This window comes from Bufo bufo, chromosome 2, assembly GCF_905171765.1.
Source record: "Bufo bufo chromosome 2, aBufBuf1.1, whole genome shotgun sequence".
NCBI classification, from domain to species: domain Eukaryota; kingdom Metazoa; phylum Chordata; class Amphibia; order Anura; family Bufonidae; genus Bufo; species Bufo bufo.
The window spans coordinates 588,752,221-588,775,947 of NC_053390.1; the positions used below are offsets into that span (position 1 = coordinate 588,752,221).

The 23,727-nt window shown below is 42.6% G+C and overlaps 1 protein-coding gene across 1 annotated transcript in view; it reads right to left on the reverse strand.

Annotated features, from left to right (window-relative positions):
* Positions 1-23,727, reverse strand: part of PAPSS1 (3'-phosphoadenosine 5'-phosphosulfate synthase 1) — a 147,530-nt gene that overhangs the window by 108,498 nt on the left and 15,305 nt on the right. The window lies entirely within an intron of this gene.

A 23,727-nucleotide genomic window follows, 5' to 3' on the forward strand; every position in this document is an offset into this window, starting at 1 on the left:
TACGAGGAATGGCAGAGACTGCCCGTCGGCCAAATGCTGAAGGTTTCTTATTGAACCTTCGCCAACTGTGCTGTTACATTAGACATAGCAGCATCATAGCCACTTGTCACATTCAAGTTTATCTTGTGAAGAGGAGACAGAGGTCATCTTCTACTGAGAAAGATTGCACAGGTACCGAAGTTTCTTTAAAACTTTAGGGGTAAACCTGGCCATACACATTATATATAACTTTCCCAATCCTCCAATACATATGAATGCTTGGGTAGTGAATGGGAAGAGAGGAGAAACAACTGCCAGCCTCTTCTGCTCATCTCCCCGTTAACAAAAGGTTTGGACAAGCCTCATCTCCCCCGACGTCACCAGTTGGGATGCCACTATACACATCAGATAGAGGCCGGACCGACTGAAATCGGCAGACTCGGGCAATACACATATATCTAGTGTGTATGGACATCTTAAATCATCTGAGGGATTATTTGCTTCATATACACATTTGGATCTTGACTCCAGTACAAAAGGACGCACGAGCCCTTAAAATGGCTATCCACTGATAACCCCAGTGGTTGGAGGGTGTTCCCCATTAAATAAAAAACCTCACCTGTTCTCAGCCCTGCCGTTCCAGTGCTGCTGCCATGTTCCATCCAGATCAGAATTGGCTAAGTCCTGTGACCGCTGCAGCCAATCACTGGTCTGTGATGTTCCGTTTAAACATATTTGACCGCTGAGGCCACTGACTGCCCGCAGCAGTCACAGGACCAATCCACTTCTAGTCCGGCCAGACCTGAAAGTGGCTGTGAACAGGGCAGCAGTGCGGAAAAGGAGCAGACTATAAATGTTCCGAAAAACTTTAACCTCTGCATGAAGCCCGTCCAGACTGCCCTCACCCCATTCACTCTACAACTCACCAGCAGAAAGAACTGCTGCTTTAACTGTGTCCTCAGATGCATATACCGTTACTTTGCTACACAGGACCACAGAGCAGAAGTCACAAGCTGCACTGCTGCTCACATGAGCTTGCACTTTTCTTTGACAGAAGAGATGGTTTTGAAAAAAAATAAAATAAAATTTGCCTTTTTTTTTTTTCCAACTCTATGGGACCTGAATAAGGCTCAGACGAGTGTTTGTGTTTGTCAGTGGAGAGAAAAGGAGAAAAACACTGGCGGACAATTTACTCTCCACAAACACTGTCAGGGAAGAGTCAGGAGAATAGATGGTCAGCTGGTGAGATTGGGCGACACTACTCTAATGTGTGTGGGGACATTTACACTGACAGAGAGGCTATCATGTTCTGCCCCGGGTAGGGTCTAGAAGGCTTGAGACTTTTTTACATTAAAAGATTTTCCAGTTAGGCTACTTTAACACTCGCGTTTTGGGCGGATCCGTCATGGATCTGCAAAGACGGAGAAGTTACAATAATACAACCGCATGCATCCGTCTTGAACGGATCCGTTTGTATTATCTGTAACATAGCCAAGACGGATCAGTCATGAACTCCATTGAAAGTCAATGGGGGACGGATCAGTTTTCTATTGTGCCAGAGAAAACTCAGTTTCGTCAAGGCAGCGGTTTGGTGTCCGCCTCCAGAGCGGAATGGTGACTGATCGGAGGCAAACTGATGCATTCTAGGGCAAAACTGATCCGTTTTGGGCCGCTTGTGAGAGCCCATGACTGATCTCACAAACGGAAAGCCAAAACGCATGAAAGTAGCCTAATTGTCGGGAAGCAGATGGTGGTAAGACACCACGATCTGCTGCCAGCAAGAAATGGTTTTTAAGCCCGCTAAAAAATCTGGATTGCCCAATGAACAAGCGTTGGCTCGTTCATCGGGTTATCGGCGGCAGTATTACACTGCCAGATCATCGCGCATTAGCATTGATCTGGCCCACTACCAGCCAGTCTAATACAGTCATTAGGCATATGGCAGACTTGTTAGGCCCTGACTGCCACAGCAACCCATCAGCACCCTTTCCTCTGTAAAGGGGATGTGCATGGGGTATGCTGGGTGGGGTTTACAATCTGAAGAAATAGTCCAGAGAACAATGTACCCATGAAGAATGAGTGCGATTTGTAAAATATATTATTCAGTTTCTTTCATTTAAACATACTATTTTGTTCTTCTGAAAAAAGCAGGCCTTATAAGGGTCTCACTTCTTCAGGGGAGTACAACTACTGCTATATGAATGATGAAAGAAAACTTCCCCATATTTCATCACCTTCCATCTGGCGGCATTGGAGGCAGAGCTTGCATTGCCTCATCACAGAAGAGATACTGTAACACAAGCAGCATGGGGCTATTCACATAGGCATATATTTTCTGTCGGTATTTGAAATCCACAGGATAGCCTAGGAAAACGCAATACTGATGGAATATCATGACGAATAGGGTCCGATTTTGATACAGTCGTGTGAAAGCGGCTTTTCATAGGACCACACGGCATTATAATAATTTATAATGCTGTGTGTGTCTGTCCTACTAAATTATAATGAAAGCATTATGTCAGTACAGTTCATTAGATGCAAGGTTGGACAGAAACAAAAGCATTATAAAGCCGTCCGTTCCTGTGAAAAGAGACGTGTCCATAACGGGAAATCACGTATTTATTTTGCACTGGACACACTCGCCACCACATGCTGTACTACAACACAACCCCATTCGTTTTTGGTGGACCACAAAATACATACGGTCGTGTGCAAGAGGCCTTAACCTGTCAACCTCCAATGATCCTCAAATTGTTTTAACTAATTAGAGGCTTTAGGCAACACATCTTAATATATCAAACTGACCCGTTGGGGACATTGTCCCCATTCGCATCGAAAGGGCTGTACTGCATACCTTGCGCTTTAGGTTGACATGGAATGGGGCAAATTTGCTAATGTGACTTCACCAATAGAGGAAATGGAGCATAAAGTGGCATAAAGTTTCAGATCAATTTTTTTTCAAATCAGGTATAATTTTAATTAGAAAATTGTTTTTATAGGGTCTATCTGAATTTGTCACTTGGGGGTAGTATAGACCACTCCATCCTGTCTCTGGACGCGATGTCCCATTTTGGCCTCGGGAATATATTTTTGGAAATGACCCAAATGCTATACGAACAGCCGGTCGCACGCATTAATATTAATGGTGTTAGTTCTCCACCTGTTATGATGTGGAGGGGGATGAGGCAGGGTTGCCCCCTGTCACCGCTCCTCTTCGCCCTTTTTATTGAACCTCTGGCTTGTCGGATTCGATCAGATAATTGTATAGAAGGCTTTGGGGTGGAGGGAGTGAATATGCTGAGGATGTGATTCTGTTCTTGGACCAGGGTTGGAAAGTTCTCCCATATGTGATTGAGGTAATAGAGCACTATGGTAAATTTTCAGGCTATATGATTAACTGGTCAAAGTCATCGCTTCTCCCACTGAACCGGAAAGCTGTAGATGAGGGGAAGCGAGTACGGGTATTGATCCCTAATGATACCTTGGATTATTTGGGGGTTAAGATAGGGCTCCCTATAAATAGATTTTACGAGCTTAACTTCGCCCCGGTTCTGAATAGACACAGGGATCTGTACTGGGTAGCGGCATGGTGTAGGTGTGCCGCGCTCCTCCTCCTGCCGCCCTCTCCCCCTCTCTCCGCCTTCGGCCGTGATGCGAGCCACAGCCGATTCCAGCTCAGCTGCGTGAAGCCGAGCGTTGCTGCCTTTGCTGCCTGCTGTCTCTGGAGGCGTCCGACCGGTGCAGCTATGCCTGCTGTGATCCTGAGACGCCGGAGTGTGGCGCTGGTTGCTGAGGGTGGAAGCCTCGTCGGTACTTACCTGTAGCCCGTGATAGGAGAAACAGATCCGTGCCCTTGGTGTCGGCTGAAGCAGGGCTCTTCCTTCCTTTTCCCTCCTGAGGCATCAAGGGAGTGCGCTTGGATCATGCTGTGAGGAGGTAATGACCCGCTGCGCTCTGTGAACTCCGGCTGTGTAATCCCGGCTGAATCTGCTGTGAAGCCTGTCGTGGAGGTTGGTGGTCGTTGTTAGCCCAGAATTCTGGCTCTAGCAGCGGTGAAGTGCTTTGTGGAGGTTGGTGGCTGATCCCAGGGTGCTGGAGGCACTGCTTCCCTTTTTTGCATGCCCCCAAATGGTCCTCTGTGATTGATACTCACTTTGGCATACAGCGCTGACCGGGCTTGCCCCCTGTAAAGCACTGGGTGCTAGGGGGTATTTAGCCAGGACTGCGGTCAACTTAGGACTTGGATGGAAAGTTCATATTTGGGGGGGGGATCTTCTTTGGCTGTGGGACGAGGGACTTTGTAAAAAGACTTCTGCTGTATTTATTTTTTATTTTTTTAAATTATTATTATTATTTTTTTTACTTTCATGCTAAAACTTTCAGTTCAACAAGTACCTGCATCTGCTGCGGCCTGTCTCCGCTACCACGATTTAACCTGGGGAAAACCGATTCAGCTTGTTATTTGGGGGGTTTATGTATTTGCTGCCTGGCGACCTCCAGTTGGAGATCTACCATGTCCTAGGGGGGTAGGTTTTTGAGAAGCCCCGATAACTTAGTGACGTGGTTAGAAACGTCATATCTGTCTCAACGACTTTTTGATATGCAGGACGGTGACCGCATTATAGCGGCCGGTTCGTAGATTTCACTTTGCATGATTGAGTCGACTTTGTTATTAATCTTTTTTTTGTATTTATGCATTATTTATGTATTTTTCTGTTTTTTTTATTTTTTTATTTTCTTTATTGACAAATATGTAACAAATACGGGTTGCGGTCTTAGAGTTAAAGGAGCTATTGGCGTAGATAGACCCGAATCAGTAGCGAAATTACTATTGGTTACCTGTCACGTTGTTCCCACTTCCAGTTTTGGAGTCGAACACCTATAAAAATGCCGCCAAAGTATCGGAAATCAGGTGGTGTGACTTCGCCAAAAAGTGGCTCGGGGGGGGGGGGGGGGGGTCCCCAGACCCGATTAGATAAATTCCTGAAGTCACCACCTCCGAAAACTAGAGGAGGTGTACAGAGGGCTGCCCCACAGACTGAGTCGGTTTCGGATAGTACGGACCGTTTAGAACAGACCCCATTAAAGACCTGCTTACCCCAGAGTGAAGGCTTTGAGAATATAAATAAAAAACTTGAGGATATATTGGGAGTAGTAAATCTAACCTGCAATTCAGTGGCAGAGCTGACTTCCTCCATGGCAGTAGTACAGGGAGATGTAACGATAATACGAGACGAAATGACAAAGTTGAGATCAAAAGTGAAGGAACTGGAAACGGTAGTCAACTCTGTCACTCTAGAGAATGCGGCATTAAAAAAGAGACTAGAAGAAGTAGATGAAAGCCAGGTTTGGTTAAAAAAGAAAGTGGTGGAGATGGAGGATCGGTCCCGTAGATATAACCTGCGCTTGGTGGGGTTCCCGGAGGGGGTAGAACAGGATAACCCTGTAAATTTTATCCAAAAATGGTTTCTTGAAAATTTTGGGCCAGGCTATGAATCATCTACCCTTTGTGTGGAAAGGGCCCACAGAATACCATTTAAAAAACCCCCTCCGGGGGCCCCACCTAGGGCTATTTTGGCAAAGTTCCTCTGTTCAAATGATCGAGATTGGGTTCTCAGACGTAAAAGAGAAATGGCAGATATCTACTTTGACGGTAATCCCATACTAATATTTCCGGACTTCTCACGAGAGACCCAACTCAGAAGGAGATCTTTTGTGGATGTGAAAAAGAGATTAATTGCAGCCAAGATCAGTTATTCTATGTTATACCCGGCCAAGTTGAGGGTGGTTTATAGGGACTCCGTTAGGTTTTTCTCCGCCCAGGCAGAGGCTGTGCAATGGCTGGACTCGATAGGTTTATGAAATAAGATGGAAAGGTGTCGAGGATGGGATTGATGAGGTGGGGAGGGTGGGGGGGAGGTTTGGAGGAAGGAAAGATGTTGATGGGTATTGCGGAATGCATTATCAACCAAGTAGGAGGGTTTTTTTGGGGTGGGAGTAAGGGAGGGATTGGCTGCCGTCGTTTGCTTCGTAGTTGTGCGTGCCTCTCTGTTAAGATGGGGGATCGGGAATTACCTCTATTCATAGGATATGCCGTGTAATATTTTGTTTTGGAATGTGAGAGGGCTGGGAGACAGAGTGAAGAGGACGGTTGTGTTTGATCTTGTGGTCCGTCATCTTCCTGCGATTGTGGTACTATTGGAGACTCACGCAACTTTAGATAGGATCTATACATTGAAAAGGAAATGGGCTTCTTTTGAGTACCACGCTTGCTACTCTTCTTATGCAAGAGGTGTCAGTGTGTATATCCATCGGGGGATGCAGTTTCAACCATTAGATAGTTTGATCGATAAAGAAGGGAGATATGTATTCCTTTACGGGTATTGGAAAGGGCAGGAGGTGATATTGGCCTTTATTTATATCCCCCCACCATTTAAATCAATGGTCCTTTCACAGTTAGCTAAATATATATCCACAAAAAAATCAATGTGCGTTATTATTAGCAGGTGACTTCAATGCAGTCCCTGACCCGGAGCTGGATCGGTTCTCTTCGCTTTCTGGACGCGGTCGTACTGGGTCCCCTTTAACTGCTGTGTGCCAGGAACTGGCGCTGGTTGATATCTGGCGCCACCTCTATGGCAACAAAAAAACCTTTTCATGTTTTAGTCAGGCACACGGGTCAATGTCCCGTATTGACCTGGCTTTTGCAAGCCGGGATCTGTGCAGCCGCGTCCTGAGAATAAAATACGAACCTCATGGAATTTCAGATCATTCCCCAGTACTGATTGCGTTTGTTGAGGCACCAACTGCAGGAAGGATCTTTAAATTGAATTCTCACTGGTTTGAGGTGATAGGGGAGCAATCCCGCTTAGACCAGGATATACAGGAATTCTGGGACATTAATGTAGGCTCAACTCATATTCATTTTGTGTGGGACGCTCTGAAGGCCCATATAAAAGGCTTATATTTTAATAAAATTAATAGGTTTAGAAAAGAATCGCGTCGCAGGGAAGAAGATCTGACAGATTTAATAAGGAGACTACGTGCTGCATTAATTGAATCTCATAAGGAGCAATACATTAATCAGTTAAAGGAGGCCAATTCACAGCTTCGGACACTCTTGTATAATAAAGCCCAACATAAGCTCCTATTTCAAGGCCAGAATCGCTTTTGTGAATCCGGTAAAACGGGCAGGTTATTGGCTCGCTTGGCGGCCAACCAGAGAGAGGTTACTAGTATAAGAGAAATTAGGAATTCTCAGGGGGTTGGGTTAAGATCCGCAGAGGAGATTAGGGAAGAATTTGTTAAATACTACTCCACCCTCTATAAATCTGAGTCTATGTTTAGCCGTATTGACATGGACCAATATCTTCAACAATTGGAGCTCCCCAAGCTATCTTTACAAGATAGAGAGAAGTTGGATTCCCCCATTTCTCTGGAGGAACTTCAAGCGACCCTTCCATCTCTAAAATATAATTCATCTCCAGGCCCAGATGGATTGCCGTTTGAATTGTATAGGTACCATGCCAAATCACTCCTGCCGATCCTACTTCTAGTTTTGAATGAATCCTGTGCATGTGGCTCTCTACCTCCATCATTTAGAGAGGCAGTTATTACCCTGGTTTTAAAAAAGGAGAAGGATCCATGTGATATGGGGTCATATAGACCTATATCGATCCTAAATACGGACTATAAGATCTTTGCAAAAATTTTGGCTAATCGCCTCAAGAGGGTTATAGCCTCTCTGGTACATCCCAATCAGACGGGTTTTATCCCGGGCCGCCAAATCCAGATGAGTCTTTATAGGGTCTATCTGAATTTGTCTCTTGGGGGTAGTATAGACCACTCCATCCTGTCTCTGGACGCTGCAAAAGCGTTTGACAGGATGGAGTGGCCCTTTTTGTGGGCCACGATGTCCCATTTTGGCCTCGGGAATATATTTTTGGAAATGACCCAAATGCTATACGAACAGCCGGTCGCACGCATTAATATTAATGGTGTTAGTTCTCCACCTGTTATGATGTGGAGGGGGATGAGGCAGGGTTGCCCCCTGTCACCGCTCCTCTTCGCCCTTTTTATTGAACCTCTGGCTTGTCGGATTCGATCAGATAATTGTTCAGAAGGCTTTGGGGTGGAGGGAGTGAATGACAAAATAAGCCTATATGCTGATGATGTGATTCTGTTCTTGGACCAGGGTTGGAAAGTTCTCCCATATGTGATGGAGGTAATAGAGCACTATGGTAAATTTTCAGGCTATATGATTAACTGGTCAAAGTCATCCCACTGAACCGGAAAGCTGTAGATGAGGGGAAGCGAGTACGGGTATTGATCCCTAATGATACCTTGGATTATTTGGGGGTTAAGATAGGGCTCCCTATAAAATAGATTTTACGAGCTTAACTTGGCCCCGGTTCTGAATAAAGTTAAGACTAAAATAAGCGCCTGGCAGAAACTGATACTGGCACAGACAGATCGAATAGCACTGATTAAGATGATTATATTACCTATAGTCTTATTCCCGATGTGTGCTTCCCCCATTTGGATCGATGACATCTTCTTTCATAGACTGGAGTCCCTGATTAACGATTTAATTTGGGGAAGGAAGAGGGTGCGGATAAAGCAGAGATACTTATGGTTGTCAGAGGCAGATGGTGGGCTGTCACTTCCTTTTTTTCAAGGTTATTTTTTATGTTCACAGATTCAGCGTTGCTGTTATTGGAAAGGGAATTTACTGTCACCCTATTTGATTAAAGTAATGGATAAACCAATAGAGAATGTTTTTTCATGTTTGGAGACTGGGTATATGGGAATGAGGAAGTCCTTGCTGATCCCTTACTCACTACCGAGGGTGTGGAACAAGCTGAAGGAGATCCTCAAAGTCTCGGATCCGTTTGCTTTCACCCCCCTGTGGGAGAATAGGGGGCTAGAGGAATTCTTTAAAATTACAGACTTTGGTTACTGGGCACGTAAGGGTATTAATAGGGTCTCTCACCTTTTTTATTTGGGCCATTTTAAGTCATTTTCAGAATTTGGTTCTACAGATAGTTCACCATTAGACTTATTTATGTATACACGATTAAAACACATTTTCGAAGCCGCTATGAATAGGGGCCGTATTCACCCACGAGAGAATATAATTTTTGATTACTGTGACGCCCAGAAGTACGAGAAAGCGAAGTTATCTAGATTATATGCTAAACTCCGAACAGCATTGGCAACTGTAACACCTTTTAAAAGCCCAAGTAAGTGGGAGCAAGAGTTGAATTGTTCTCCACTGCAATGGTCCACTATTTATAGGAATGTGAGAAAGGCGACAGTTTCTAGTGCTCATAGACTAATTCAATTTAAGATCCTTCATCGACTGTACTATACCCCTAAAATCCAAGGAAAATTTCCCCAAAATAGGGACCGGGAGTGTTGCTGCCCTAAATGTGGTTATGTTAATGCGGACTATGTCCATCTGATTTGGAGCTGCAGCAAAATAAAAAAATATTGGGATGAGGTTTTCTGTACCTTACAAAAGGAGTCTTTAACGAACCATAATCCGGGGATTATGACAGTGATTTTGGGGTATGACTCGCCTGAAATTGAGGTCTCACGCCAGGTTAGACAGCTCTGGATGAGGGGATTGATGGTGGCTAGGGCTGTATTGGTTAAGTATTGGGGCTCTGTCTCCCCTCCCTCGATTAGGGAATGGGTTTTATCCCTTCAACAAATTAGAATTTTTGAGGATATTGAAAGAAAGCGGAGAGGTACACGCATAACTACGTAGCGATATGTATGACATTTAAATTTTAATATGGCATGGTCGACAGCCAATGGGGAGGGTGGGGTGGGATATATATATATATATATGCAGATTTTCTATTATCTTAGATGTGAACTTAAGTTGACGTACATAATTCATTTATAATGATGTTTGTAATTGATACACTATTTTATGCCAATGTGTTGAATACTGATTTATGTACCAATATCTTGATTTCTAAAATAAAAAAAAAAATTAAAAAAAATAAAAATTGTTTTTACAATAAAACATATATTGCAAAAGAAGTGCTTGTATAGTGTATTAAAAAAAAAAACAGAATATGTGCAATATCATTTTACACAATGCTCTCCAATATGTATTTGTCCATCCCTTCCCACCCCAACAACCCTGCAGAGAGACGACCATGAGGACCGAGATATTCAGTGGACTAACCTATTGAGTGAGACAAACAGAAATTTTACAGAAATTTGTAAAAGGAAATTCGATACGAAAATGATTGCACTGACCAGGAGCAATGTTCCGTGTACCTAGGAACATAGAATGTGTCAAACATCTATTCCCCTTAGGCCTCTTGCACACTAACGTATTTTCATTCCGTAAAGAAATAGAACGTTCTATTATTGTCCGCATAACGGACAAGAATAGTACTGTTCTATTAGGGGCCAGCTGCTCCGTTCCGCAAAATACGGAATGCACACGGACGTCATCCATATTTTTTGCGGATCCGTTTTTGGTGGACCACAAAATACATACGGTCGTGTGCAAGAGGCCTTAACCTGTCAACCTCCAATGATCCTCAAATTGTTTTAACTAATTAGAGGCTTTAGGCAACACATCTTAATATATCAAACTGACCCGTTGGGCAGTCCCTTAGCAGTGCCTGTGACGATAGACCTGGTGTATTAACCATCCTTGCCATATGGATAGGTATTTGGCTGGGCTCCTCCTCATATACACCTCTCTCTCAAATCTAAGTGTGGTGTTTATACTGTTCACAAACTCACGCTTGGTAGGTGGTGTATGTTGTATCCAATGTCTAGCTATTAGTATTCTAGCTTGAAAGAGCAGTCTTCGAATGCCCAACTTCACCTTGTCATCACCTCCAAAGAGGCCCAGAAGACCTAATAAACATGTTTTAGGGTCTTGTGAAAGTTGTATCGGAGATACCTGGGCAATTATCCCCAGAATCCCCTCCCAGTATGCTCCTAGCACAGAACATATATCAAAGTAGCATCCTCTGCTCCACAGCGGGGACAATTTGAGTCAGCTCAAAGACCTATTCTATAAAGAAATAGAGGAATTGTGTACACTCTATGTAATAAAAGTAATCGGGACATTCTCTGAGCTTCACTGAGTGTTAAACTAGGGGTTAGGGCTAATATAGTGTCCCATTGCTCCTAAGAGATATTGCCTACATCTTGTTCCCACTTATTCTTAACTGGCAAAGGGTCTTGCGGGGTGTCTGATTAAGGGGACGTCTATACACCAATGAAACCTGCAGCGATGCCCTTGCATAGGACCGGTTATATAATATAAGGAGATACCGATATTTCCAGCCCCTCTTTGAACTGTGTCTGAAACGCATGTCTCATTTGTAGAAACTGATAGAAAATCGTATGAGGGAGGCCGAATTCAGACTGAAGTTGTACAAACGATTTAATAACCCCACCTTTTTGAATCTGATAAAGAAAGAGAATACCCCTTTTGTCCCAGGGAGAGAAGCCCTCTAGTCAAAACAATTCTGGTAACTTATGTATTAGGGGAGAGAGAGATTGTGGCCTTCCCAGCTCTGAAATAGTAATAGGGGCCTTCCATTTCATAATGGAGGTAGCTATACTGGCCGAGGGACCTAAATCCGAGTGATGCACCCACTCCTTGAGGTGCTGCAACTGTGCGGCTATAAAATAAAGCCATGAGTTGGGAAGAAAGAGGCCTCCCTCCTAATTTTCCTCTTTGAAGAGGTTTCAAGCTGTATCCTGGGTTGCTGCTTTTTTCATACCAAAGAACATAATATACCCTGAATTTTGTATAATACATGCTGCGGGACCCAAATGGTTGAGTTTTGCAGTATATATAGCAGCTGAGGCATCAGAATCATTTTAATTAAGTTGCTCCAGCCAATAACTGACAAGGGTATCTTGCACCAGATATTGACTTTGTCAAATTTGTGATGTAAATGGTCTATATTAACGTTAATATAATCACAACTCTCAAATACTAAAAGCTTTGGGCCCTTTGTAACTGTATTTGCGACTGGTTTATCTGGGGTGGAAGAGGATCAAGACGAAGAAGAACGGATTTGTCCCAGGTAACAGTTTCGCGAATTCAATAATATCATGCATAATAGGGTCTATGGAATGTTCTATATCAGTGTTGGCGAACCTATGGCACGGGTGCCAGAGGCGGCACTCAGAGCCCTCTCTGTGGGCACCCACACCCTGAAAAAAGTCTAAAGCATGCCAGTATGCCTAACACTTTTCCTGCCATTCATCAGCACAGGGCGCGCTATGAACAGCACAGGCAGCACACAAAATGTAGGCAGGCTATTATAGCTAAATGATAAAGTACATAAAAGATATATTATATTGGACTGTAGTCTTCAGGGTAAATTGCCGTGTTGGCACTTTGCGATAAAGAAGTGGGTTTTGGGTTGCAGTTTGGGCACTTGGTCTCTAAAAGGTTCGCCATCACTGTTCTATATCATCTAAATACAAGAGTATGTTGTCAGCATACAACAAAACTCTCTCCTCCCGTGAGCCCAAAGGAAACCCTTCCAATTATAAGAATAACGAAGCACACAGGCCACTGGGCTTGCTTTACTAAGTGGGCTTCTGAGTAAGTGGAGTTTAAAGAACCGGAGTTTAAGACAAGGAGCAAGAAACTAAGAATTGCTAGATTTTTCTTCTGTCTTGTTGGCTTGATTCTAGCTAGTCCTCCAACTAAAGCAGATAGGGTCTAAAGCTTAACTCATATTTACTGTTTTCCTTCTTTACTGTTCATCCCCATTTAAACATGTGCTCCATAGACAATGCTACTAAGTGTGTGTCCTGTGCAATGTATGCATGCCTTGAAGAGCCATTCAAGGGTGAATACATTTGCACTAGATGCAATCACGTTGCATATTTGGAAGCCCAGATCTTGGATCTAAATAAGCAGCTTGAAATACTTGGGCACTGCAAAACTGGAGAGAGGCTTCGACCTTACTGTGCAGACACTGACTGGGGTCAGTAACATGAAGGTGGGAGGAGGAGGGTAAGATCAGGACCATCAGATCAGCAGTTGGGTTAATATAGGAAGAAGGTGGTAGAAGGAAAAATGCCAGGGAGGCTAGTCCTGAGCTGGAACGCCCTAGTAAATATGCCTGTTTGGCTGATATTGGGGATGAAAGCCCAGGGCCAGCAACACTGCAGCAGGGCGTTTCTCCTAGCAACCAGGAGGATGACCGCTGCAGGAAGGATGGGAAAAGGAGTGCAGCAAAGGTCAGATAGATGCTGGTGGACAGACAGGGTCATCTGTCAGTGAGACCGTGAATGCTGAACAGTGTGTTGTCTGCCGGGTGCTCGGGTTCGGCATATTGCAGATCGGATTGACAGATTGCTGGGTGGGGCTGGGGAAGACACAGCAGTCATGGTACACATTGGCACCAATGACAAAGTCATGAGGAGATGGAAGGTCCTTAAAAATGATTCTAGGGAACTAGGAGATAAGCTCAAGTGCAGGACCTCCAAGGTAGTGTTTTCAGAAATACTACCAGTGCCACGAGCATCACCAGAAAGACAACGGGAGCTTAGGGAGCTGGTGCAGGAAGGAAGGGTTTGGGTTCATGGAGAACTGGGCCGACTTCTCGGTCGGTTACAGGGTTACAAGCTCTACAGTAGGGACGGGCTGCACCTTAATGGGTTGGATGCAACTGCTCTGGGGGGAAAAATGGTTAGATGGCTGGAGGAGCCTTTAACTACTTCACGACCGCCCATTGACTATAAAATGTCCTATGTGTGGTCGTTTATCTCTGAATGGACATTCTGTAAAGTCCATTCAGAGCTGCCGAGCGGGGGACCTGATGTCAGTGACAGCAGGGCACCCCAGGGAGAAGGCAGGGATCGTTCCTGGGTGTCCCTGCCTTCTAGATTGCTGTATTGCTACTACGTCAGCCCCAATTACAGGAGAAATTAATAGTGAAAAAAAAAATATGAAGTTAAATGTCCCCCAGAGGTCTTGTATGACCTTATGGGGTACGCAAAGTGTAAAATATATATATAAAAAAAAAAATTATATATATATATATATATATATATATATATATATAATAATAAATATATATATGACATATTTGGTATTGCCGCATCTGTGATGGCCAGCTCTATAAATATATCACACGATAAACACCATAAAAAAAAAGTGTAAAAAAAAAGTGTAAAAAAAAAGCTATTTTTGTCACCTTACATCACAAAAAGTGCAACAACTGATCAAAAAGACAGATGTCCCACAAAATGGTACCAATAAAACAGTCACCTCATCCCACAAAAAATGAGCCGCTACATTAGACACTAAAACATAATTTTTTTGGTTTCAAAAATGCTATTATTGTGTAAAACTTAAATAAATAAGAAAATATTAGGTATTGCCATGTCCGTAACAATCTGCTCTATAAAAATGTCACATGACCTAACCCCTCAGGTGAACGCTGTAAAAATAAATCAAAACTGTGCTAAAACAACCAATTTTTTGGTCACCTTGCCCCATAAAGTGTAATAATGAATGATCAAAAACTATGTACCAATAAAAACTTCAACTCTTCCTGCAAAAAAACAAGCCCCTGCACAAGACGATCGGCAGAAAAATAAAACAAATATGGCGTTCAGAAAATGGAGACACAAAAACAATTTTTTCAAAAATGCTTTATTATGTAAAACTAAAACAAACAAAGTAGACATATTTGATATCATTGCATCCGTAACAACCTGTACTATAAAATAGCACATGATCTACCCTGTCAGATGAATGTTGTAAAAAATAAAAAAAACTGTGCCAAAATAGCCATTTTTTGGTTACCTTGCATCACAAAAAAACATAATATAGAGCAATTAAAAATCATATGTAACCAAAATAGTACCAATAAAACTGGCACCTTATCCCCTAGTTTCCAAAATGTGGTCACTTTTTGGGAGTTTCTACTGTTAGGGTGCATCAGGGGTGCTTCAAAATGGGACAGTTCAGCAAAATCTGCCTTCCAAAAACCATATGGCGCTTCTTTTCTTCTGCGCCCTGCCGTGTGCCCTTACATCAGTTTACGACCACATGTGGGGAGTTTATGTAAACCACAGAATCAGGGTAATAAATATTAAGTTTTGTTTGGATGTTTACCCTCAATGTGTTAAAGAAAAAATTGATTAAAATAGAAAATCTGCCAAAAAAGTGAAATTTAGAAATTTCTTCTCCATTTTCCTTTAATTCTTGTGAAACACCTAAAGGGTTATCAAAGTTTGCAAAATCAGTTTTGAGTAACTTGAGGGATGTAGTTTCTACAATAGGGTCATTTATGGGGGGTTTCCACTATGTAAGCACCACAAAGTGACTTCAGAACTGAACTGGTCCTTAAAAAAGTTGACTTTGGAAATGTTCTAAAAAAAAAAAAAAATTCTAAAATTGCTTTAAAATTGGAAACCTTCTAACGTCCTAAAAAATAAAATAAAATTACATTACCATAATGATGCTCACATAATGTGGATATATGGAGAATGTTAATTAATTAATATTTTATGAGGCATCACTATCTGTCTTAAAAGCAGATTCAAAACAGCGAATTTTATAAAAATTTTCGTTAACTTCAGGATTTTATTTATAAATAAAAGGTAAAACATATGGACTCAAATTAACCATTAACATGAAGTACAATGTGTCACAAGAAAATAAAATCTCTGAATGGCTTGGATAAGTAAAAGCGTTATTACCACATAAGGGGACACATGTCAGATTTGCAAAATTATGTCTGGTCAGGAAGGGGGTAAATGTCTCGGTCTGGAAGTGGTTAAACTAGGATCTGGGGGGAGGTCATACTAATAAGGGTGTAGATAGTGCAGATAGAGAGGGGGATATAGGAGGGGACAGTGGGGATTTAGTGCAGGCTGGGTTAGTGAGGAAAGTATGGAGAAGACTGGGCAGAACTGTACACCGATGTAAAATAGAACTACTGGTAACAAGAACCTGTTACATACAAACATCAACCAAGGTAACCCAAAAATCCCAGATATTCACTTTACAGGTAATAGTAATTTAAAATGTATTTTCTTAAATGCCAGAAGTCTAGCTAGCAAAATGGGGGAGCTGGAGGCTATGGTACTAGAAGAACTAGTACTAGTTGGTGTGGCTGAGACATGGTTGGACTCTTCGCATGATTGGGCTGTAAATATTGAGGGTTTTACACTATTTAGAGAAGATGGATCAATAGAAAAAGCTGTGGTGTATGCCTGTATGTGAGGAGTGATCTGCAGACAAGTGTGAAAGAGGCAATTGTGGGTGAGGATGTGAAAACATTATGGGTGGAAGTTCAGAGAGATATAAATACTGAAAAAAAACTTGGTATAATCTATAGACCCCCTAACATCACATCACAGAGGAGACGGAAACGCAACTGTATAACCAAATAGAGCGGGCTGCACAGGCGGGTACTGTGGTCAGAATGGGAGATTTTAACTTCCTAGACATTGACTGGGGATATGATTCTGCCTCAACCGCAAAGGGGAGAAGTTTCCTCAACTTGCTGCAGGACCACTTTATGGGTCAGTTTGTAGAAGCTCGCATTAGGGGCAATGCTCTGTTGGATCTGGTAATTTCTAATGATGCAGAGCTTGTTGTTAATGTTACGGTTCGAGAAACACTAGGTAATAGTGACCACAATATAATTATATTCCCCCTAAATTATAAGAAGCAAACTCTGTCAGGCAAAGCAAAAACATTGAATTCTAAAAAGGCTAATTTCCCTGGGTTGAGAGCAGCATTTCAGGGCATAGACTGGGAGCAGCTACAGTCACATAAAAATACTGAGGATAAATGGGAGATCTTTAAATTGAGTAATTGCATTAAAAAATGTATTCCTTTAGGTAACAAATGTATAAACAGCTAAAATTACCCCCCCCCCCCCCCCATGGCTTACAGCTACTGTAATAAGGGCAATAAATGACAAAAAAGGGCATTTAAAAAAAATAGCTGTAGCCTTTGAAGTTTACAAAGGGCTTAATAAAAACTGCAAAAAGGAGATAAAATTTGCAAAAATGCAAAATGAACAGCAGGTGGCAAGAGAGAGCAAAACAAAATTCTTCAAATATATAAACGACAATAGAAACCAAGGTCTGAGCAGGTAGGTCTCCTAAATGGTAATGGGGGTTAGTCACTGAAGATAAGGAAAAGGCACAGTTACTAAATGAGTTTTTTTTAGCTCTGTATATACAAAAGAAGAGAAAGGAGCTGCTATCTGTGGTGCTGGGGCTGTTAGTACATGTAGTAATATACTCAATTGGCTAACTGTACAGGTGGAACTCGAAAAATTTTAATATTGTGCAAAAGTCCATTTATTTCAATAATGCAAATTAAAAGGAATTTCATTAATGCAGCTTAAAATTAGAATTTTCAATCAATGACACCTCGACGTCGAATATGATTTCCTCAATGAATATTTTCCATCCGATATTTTTCTACTGATTAACCCTATGGACTTCGCCACATTATAATTATTGTATATCTGACAGACCTGTATTCTGTTTTAGCCTATGAAAGAGTAGTGGAGTTTTGTTTATCATAAGCTATAAGCCATAATTATCCAAATTATACCAAATAAAGGCTTGAAATATCTCATATATTAGTTTCACCTTTTAACCACTTACCGTCACACTAACGCCGAAAGGCGTCATTTCTGCGGCGCTCCCAGGTCACACTAACGCCGATTGGCGTCATCTCGCGTGAGCCAGGATTTCCTGTGAACGCGCGCACACAGGCGCGCGCGCTCACAGGAACGGAAGGTAAGAGAGTTGATCTCCAGCCTGCCAGCGGCGATCGTTCGCTGGCAGGCTGGAGATGTGATTTTTTTAACCCCTAACAGGTATATTAGACGCTGTTATGATAACAGCGTCTAATATACCTGCTACCTGGTCCTCTGGTGGTCCCCTTTGTTTGGATCGACCACCAGAGGACACAGGTAGCTCAGTAAAGTAGCACCAAGCACCACGCACCACTACACTACACTACACCCCCCCCCCTGTCACTTATTAACCCCTTATTAGCCCCTGATCACCCCTAATCACCCCATATAGACTCCCTGATCACCCCCCTGTCATTGATTACCCCCCTGTCATTGATCACACCCATGTAAAGCTCCATTCAGACGTCCGCATGATTTTTACGGATCCACTGATAGATGGATCGGATCCGCAAAACGCACACGGACGTCTGAATGGAGCCTTACAGGGGCATGATCAATGACTGTGGTGATCACCCCATATAGACTCCCTGATCACCCCCCTATCATTAATCACCCCCCTGTAAAGCTCCATTCAGACGTCCGCATGATTTTTACGGATCCACTGATAGATGGATCGGATCCGCAAAACGCACACGGATGTCTGAATGGAGCCTTACAGGGGCATGATCAATGACTGTGGTGATCACCCCATATAGACTCCCTGATCACCCCCCTGTCATTGATTACCCCCCTGTCATTGATCACCCCCCTGTAAAGCTCCATTCAGACGTCCGCATGATTTTTACGGATCCACTGATAGATGGATCGGATCCGCAAAACACATACAGGCGTCTCCCTGGAGCCTTCCAGGGGGGGTGATCACCCCATATAGACTCCCTGATCACCCCCCTGTCATTGATCACCGCCCCTGTCATTGATCACCCCCCCCTGTCAGGCTGCATTCAGATGTCCGTATGATTTTTACGGATCCACGGATACATGGATCGGATCCGCAAAACACATACGGACATCTGAATGGAGCCTTATAGGGGGGTGATCAATGACAGGGGGGTGATCACCCCATATAGACTCCCTGATCACCCCCCTGTCATTGATCACCCCTCTGAAAGGCTCCATTCAGACATTTTTTTTGGCCCAAGTTAGCGGAAATTATTTTTTTTTTCTTACAAAGTCTCATATTCCACTAACTTGTGTCAAAAAATTAAATCTCACATGAACTCACCATACCCCTCACGGAATCCAAATGCGTAAAATGTTTTAGACATTTATATTCCAGACTTCTTCTCACGCTTTAGGGCCCCTAGAATGCCAGGGCAGTATAAATACCCCATATGTGACCCCATTTCGGAAAGAAGACACCCCCAGGTATTCCGTGAGGGGCATATTGAGTCCATGAAAGATTGAAATTTTTGTCCCAAGTTAGCGGAAAGGGAGACTGTGAGAAAAAAATAAAAAATATCAATTTCCGCTAACTTGTGCCAAAAAAAAAAAATTCTATGAACTCGCCATGCCCCTCATTGAATACCTTGGGGTGTCTTCTTTCCAAAATGGGGTCACATGTGGGGAATTTATACTGCCCTGGCATTCTAGGGGCCCCAAACCATGAGAAGAAGTCTGGTATCCAAATGTCTAAAAATGCCCTAAAAGGAATTTGGGCACCTTTGCGCATCTAGGCTGCAAAAAAAGTGTCACACATCTGGTATCGCCGTACTCAGGAGAAGTTGGGGAATGTGTTTTGGGGTGTCATTTTACATATACCCATGCTGGGTGAGAGAAATATCTTGGCAAAAGACAACTTTTACCATTTTTTTTATACAAAGTTGTCTTTTGCCAAGATATTTCTCTCACCCAGCATGGGTATATGTAAAATGACACCCCAAAACACATTCCCCAACTTCTCCTGAATACGGAGATACCACATGTGTGACACTTTTTTGCAGCCTAGGTGGGCAAAGGGGCCCATATTCCAAAGAGCACCTTTCGGATTTCACTGGTCATTTTTTACAGAATTTGATTTCAAACTCCTTACCACACATTTGGGCCCCTAGAATGCCAGGGCAGTATAACTACCCCACAAGTGACCCCATTTTGGAAAGAAGACATCCCAAGGTATTCGCTGATGGGCATAGTGAGTTCATGGAAGTTTTTATTTTTTGTCACAAGTTAGTGGAATATGAGACTTTGTAAGAAAAAAAAGAAAAAAAAATCATAATTTTCCGCTAACTTGTGACAAAAAATAAAAAGTTCTATGAACTCACTATGCCCATCAGCGAATACCTTAGGGTGTCTACTTTCCGAAATGGGGTCATTTGTGGGGTGTTTGTACTGTCTGGGCATTGTAGAACCTCAGGAAACATGACAGGTGCTCAGAAAGTCAGAGCTGCTTCAAAAAGCGGAAATTTACATTTTTGTACCATAGTTTGTAAACGCTATAACTTTTACCAAAACCATTTTTTTTTTACCCAAACATTTTTTTTTATCAAAGACATGTAGAACAATAAATTCAGAGCAAAATTTATATATGGATGTCATTTTTTTTGCAAAATTTTACAACTGAAAGTGAAAAGTCATTTTTTTGCAAAAAAATCGTTAAATTTCGATTAATAACAAAAAAAGTAAAAATGTCAGGAGCAATGAAATACCACCAAATGAAAGCTCTATTAGTGAGAAGAAAAGGAGGTAAAATTCATTTGGGTGGTAAGTTGCATGACCGAGCAATAAACCGCTAAAGTTGTGGAGTGCCGATTTGTAAAAAAGGGCCTGGTCTTTAGGGGGGTATAAACCTGTGGTCCTTAAGTGGTTAAGTTGCATTACTGAAATAAATGAACTTTGCACGATATTCAAATTTTTCAAGTTTCACCTGTAGATATGGTCCGAGATAAGTTAAATAAGGTAAATGTGAACAAGGCTCCGGGTCCAGATGGATTACACCCGAGTGCTTAAAGAGCTCAGTTCAGTCATTGCTGTGCCCCTGTTTATAATTTTTAAAGATTCTCTAGGTACTGGTACAGTGCCAAGTGATTGGCGCAAGGCAAATGTGGTGCTCATATTCAAAAATGGATCAAGGTCCTCCACAGGTACAAACCGGATTCCAAAAAAGTTGGGACACTATACAAATCGTGAATAAAAACTGAATGCAATGAAGTGGAGGTGCCAACTTATAATATTTTATTCAGAATAGAACATAAATCACGGAACAAAAGTTTAAACTGAGAAAATGTACCATTTTAAGGGAAAAAATATGTTGAATCAGAATTTCATGGTGTCAACAAATCCCAAAAAAGTTGGGACAAGGCCATTTTCACCACTGTGTGGCATCTCCCCTTCTTCTTACAACACTCAACAGACGTCTGGGGACCGAGGAGACCAGTTTCTCAAGTTTAGAAATAGGAATGCTCTCCCATTCTTGTCTAATACAGGCCTCTAACTGTTCAATCGTCTTGGGCCTTCTTTGTTGCACCTTCCTCTTTATGATGCACCAAATGTTCTCTATAGGTGAAAGATCTGGACTGCAGACTGGCCATTTCAGTACCCAGATCCTTCTCCTACGCAGCCATGATGTTGTGATTGATTCAGAATGTGGTCTGGCATTATCTTGTTGAAAAATGCAGGGTCTTCCCTGAAAGAGATGATGTCTGGATGGGAGCATATGTTGTTCTAGAACCTGAATATATTTTTCTGCATTGATGGTGCCTTTCCAGACATGCAAGCTGCCCATGCCACACGCACTCATCCAACCCTATACCATCAGAGATGCAGGCTTCTGAACTGAGCGTTGATAAGAACATGGGTTGTCCTTGTCCTCTTTGGTCCGGATGACATGGCGTCCCAGATTTCCAAAAAGAACTTTGAATCGTGACTCGTCTGACCACAGAACAGTCTTCCATTTTGCCACACTCCATTTTAAATGATCCCTGGCCCAGTGAAAACGCCTGAGCTTGTGGATCTTGCTTAGAAATGGCTTCTTCTTTGCACTGTAGAGTTTCAGCTGGCAACGGCGGATGGCACGGTGGATTGTGTTCACTGACAATGGTTTCTGGAAGTATTCCTGAGCCCATTCTGTGATTTCCTTTACAGTAGCATTCCTGTTTGTGGTGCAGTGTCGTTTAAGGGCCCGGAGATCACGGGCATCCAGTATGGTTTTACGGCCTTGACCCTTACGCACAGAGATTGTTCCAGATTCTCTGAATCTTCGGATGATGTTATGCACAGTTGATGATGATAGATGCAAAGTCTTTGCAATTTTTTGCTGGGTAACACCTTTCTGATATTGCTCCACTATCTTTCTGCGCAACATTGTGGGAATTGGTGATCCTCTACCCATCTTGGCTTCTGAGAGACACTGCCACTCTGAGAAGCTCTTTTTATACCCAATCATGTTGCCAATTGACCTAATTAGTGTTAATTGGTCTTCCAGCTCTTCGTTATGCTCAAATTTACTTTTGCCAGCCTCTTATTGCTACTTGTCCCAACTTTTTTGGGATTTGTTGACGCCGTGAAAATTGGAATCAACATATTTTTCCTTTAAAATGATACATTTACTCGGATTAAACGTTTGATCTGTCATCTACGTTCTATTACAAATAAAATATTGACATTTGCCATCTCCACATCATTGCATTCAGTTTTTATTCACAATTTGTTTAGTGTCCCAACTTTTTTGGAATCCGGTTTGTAATAATACACCTATATGCTTGGAAAGTATACTCTGTACTGGGATTGAAAACTGTCTGAAGGACCGTGTCCAGAGAGTTGTGGTCAATGATTCCTATTCAGAATGGGCCCGGGTTATAAGTGGTGTACCCCAAGGTTCAGTGCTGGGCCCTCTATTATTTAATTTATTTATTAAGGATATCGAGGACGGGATTAATAGCACCATTTCTATTTTTGCAGATGACAGTAAGCTATGTAGAACTGTACAGTCTATGGAAGATGTCCATATACTACAAGCTGACTTGAACACTCTCAGTGATTGGGCATCAACTTGGCAAATGAGGTTCAATGTGGACAAATGTAAAGTTATGCATCTTGGTAGTAATAATCTCCGTGCTTCATATGTTGTAGGGGGTGTAACACTTGGGGAGTCACTTATAGAGAAGGATTTGGGTGTGCTTGTAGATCATAGATTGAATAACAGCATACAATGTCAATCAGCTGCTTCTATGGCCACCAGGATATTGTCATGCATTAAACGAGGCATGGACTCGCGGGGCAGGGATGTAATATTACCACTTTACAAAGCGCTGGTGCGGCCTCATGAAATATGCAGTTCAGTTCTGGGCACCAATCCATAAAAAGGACGCACTGCAGCTGGAAAAAGTACAGAGGAGAGCGACTGAATCCATAGTTAATTTAGAGGAGTACAGTTCATTATAATACCTATAAAACTCTGAGGATAATTTAGGCTACATGCACACGATCAGGATTCATGTGCGGAGAATCCGCACTGAAATCCGCAGGTGTTCGCAGGCAAATCCGTGCGGTCAATCCGCATTAATTGGTGCGGATTTGCATGCGGATTTGCGTGCGGATTTGGTGCGGATTCGGTGCGGATTTTCCGCATGCGGATTTCACTAAGTGAATGAAGAAAATCCGGTCAGGAAAAAAAAAATTAATTGACATGTCGCGGATTTTAAAATCCGCACCGCAGGTCAAAATCCGCGCGGAAAAAATCCGCATCGTGTGCATTGAGAATTTCAAATTCTCATAGAATACAATGGACATGACCTACGGTGCGGATTTTCCGCACGCAAATCCGCGCGGAAAATCCGCACGCAATCCTGATCGTGTGCAGGGGGCCTAAGTCATTTGTAGAGTAATCTCCCTACCTGATCCTAATAGCTGCAATCCTAGACAAACCTTCCTGTGAATGTACCGCTGTAGCTAATTTCTGGAGAGTCCTCATGTGGAATTGTGCCTATGCCACCGCCGGAATACAGGACGAATCCCCAGCAATGCTATGATCTGATTGAGCAAAAGGTTTTCTTTTGAAAATTGCTGTACC